The 2,279-nt window shown below is 37.3% G+C and overlaps 1 protein-coding gene across 3 annotated transcripts in view; it reads left to right on the forward strand.

The window, feature by feature from the left end:
* LOC103522726 (AP-1 complex subunit mu-1) overlaps positions 1–2,279 on the forward strand; it is an 11,505-nt gene continuing 9,226 nt past the window's right edge. Inside the window, exon 1 of one of the 3 annotated variants that reach the window (XM_008487819.2) lies at positions 1–111. The gene's annotated coding sequence lies outside the window, so the exon portion shown is untranslated. Of the gene's footprint in view, positions 112–465; positions 574–2,279 lie in introns of those variants that run through there. The other 2 variants (XM_026832722.1, XM_026832723.1) reach the window with 2 other exon arrangements.

Consider the following 2,279-nt stretch of genomic DNA (forward strand, 5'->3'; position numbering starts at 1 on the left):
AATTTTTCCAATATTCTGTGTTCCTGTTATCTAATTCGAAGTTCTTCAGGATTTCGAGATTTGACTGTGCCGATTAAAACCTGAAGCTTCAAGAGGATCCACCTTTTCATTGTAAGTAAAAATACAGGTGTAAGAATCAGCAGATACCTAGGTGACCTACCTACCTGAGTACCCACCTATAGTTTGGCTGAAATATCTTGTAGACTTGTACTCCCCTTCCTACCTATCATACTAAGACCTGTGCTAGGAAGTTGTTACAGTATCTTGCTATAATCAAGGACGTAAATTTGTAGATAACGTTGCTAAAAGTAGGTAGGTAAAACAGCTGTAAAATTGAAGTAGGTATGGTGGACTACATAGTATTCGTTGAGACAATCTTGTCCTAGCTATTTGTAGAGGTGATGCAAGCAAAAGTTGCAGTTTCCAGGAAGTCATTTCTGATGCCACTTCATTCTCACCCGAGTCCTCATTTCCTAAAGCTAAAGGTTGAATCAGAGTCAGTCCAATATAGTGATATTCATCAAAATCAACTCGGGTAGTGTAGAGTCACAAATAGTAGTCCTAACTGGGTAGGTATGTAGGTTTTTGTAAATACCTAATTTAAAATAAGTATAGACATGTCGAAGAATGAAATAATTCAACATGACCTGTAGTTAGTAAGAGCAACCAGATCTAAATTTTATCTTAGGTAGGGTAGAGTCCTTGATTCTTAAAATTAAAAAAAGTCTGCTAAACGGTCCAAATTTCTATTCTGGGTGAATGGGAGCCTACTGAGTCCTATTTAAATATTTTGAAGGTGTGTACACCCGCTACACCGACTGCATATTGTATTATATTATTATTGTTAATACTACTCTGACACTAGTGATTTTTCATTTCATCTATGCCCACTTCAACAAAAACTGTTTTCAGTGCAAATCAAATTGTGACCTATTGTAAAAGAATGCTATCCATTTCAAGGCAGAAAATATATTTATATATATATGCTGTAGATTGGTATCTACACAAGTAACTAAGGTTTTATAGTTTTTAATTTGATTAATGACCTGATAGGTGCTCACTTGTTTTATTGCTAATATTAGGTAGTCGTAATCTGCAACATTCACTTGATTAGTATACCTACTTTGCTATTTGTAGGTAGGTAGAATACCTATCTCCTTATTAGTTTACACTTTTTCCAACTGGTTATCTTTTTCGTGCTTTAGTCAAGTAGTAAAGAAATAGTTTAAATAAAATAGGTAAGTTGTCAATAGGTATTGAAACGTATCAGATTGAATTAGTTGTCTAGGTAAGTAGTACTACATACAATTGTTTATAGTTGTGCTAGCCATCATCATTGACAGGTAACCTACTGTTAGTAGGTTATGTGTGACGGTTACATACTAATAAGCCACTTGGACCTTGTACATATTAACCGATTGGGGGGGAAACATAGGTGTGATTCATGTTTTATCTACCAAAAGCGTTGCAAGTAGCTACTTAAGTACTACGTTCAAGAAAACCCTGGTTTGTGTGTTTTAAGATTTTGGGTAGCCAAGGTACCTCTACCCAGATAGGTAAGTAGGGTAGCTAATGAAAATAAATATGTACATACCTTGTAGTCCCCTTGTACCTATTCAACACCTGACAAATGGTACTAAATGTTTCTACTCTTTGTTTTGGTTCCAGGTATTACACTTTCACTGGACAATGTTTCCTCTGTTGATACTCACATTAGAATACAAGAAACTCCATCCTCTTCATCATGCGCGCGCGCGTGCCCTTTACATCCCTTGATGTGAAAGGTTAAAGTCCCTCATCTCGAGTAAGCTACCGACGGAAGATGTAGAAATGGGAGTGATCGAGAAGTTTATGCCCCTCCCTCATGATGAAAAGAAGAGGAGGGAATGTTTAACCCTCTCCCTACAGACAAGTGACTGCACATTTGCTACATCAAATATAAAACCTCTTTCAGTTGTGTCACTACCAAGAAGAATGCCAACATTGCGTCTTGTGTTTTGTTCTTCATAAACACAGATTGTAAGAGTGTTCACTGAATATTTCAGGAAAATAGAAGAGGAAAGTATCCGAGACAACTTTGTAGTCCATCTATGACTCCTAGAATGAAATTATTGACTTTGGTTACCCCAGACACAGATCTCACGAACCTGGCAGGAATAATATTCACACAGGAAGGACACAAGCTGAAATTCAGCCTAGGATTCCCATGGCAGTGACTAATGCTGTGTCCTGGCCGGTCGGAAGTATCAAGTACAGGAAGAATGACATGTTCCTGGATG

This window comes from Diaphorina citri, unplaced genomic scaffold (assembly GCF_000475195.1).
Source record: "Diaphorina citri unplaced genomic scaffold, Diaci psyllid genome assembly version 1.1 scaffold10688, whole genome shotgun sequence".
Classification (NCBI taxonomy): domain Eukaryota; kingdom Metazoa; phylum Arthropoda; class Insecta; order Hemiptera; family Psyllidae; genus Diaphorina; species Diaphorina citri.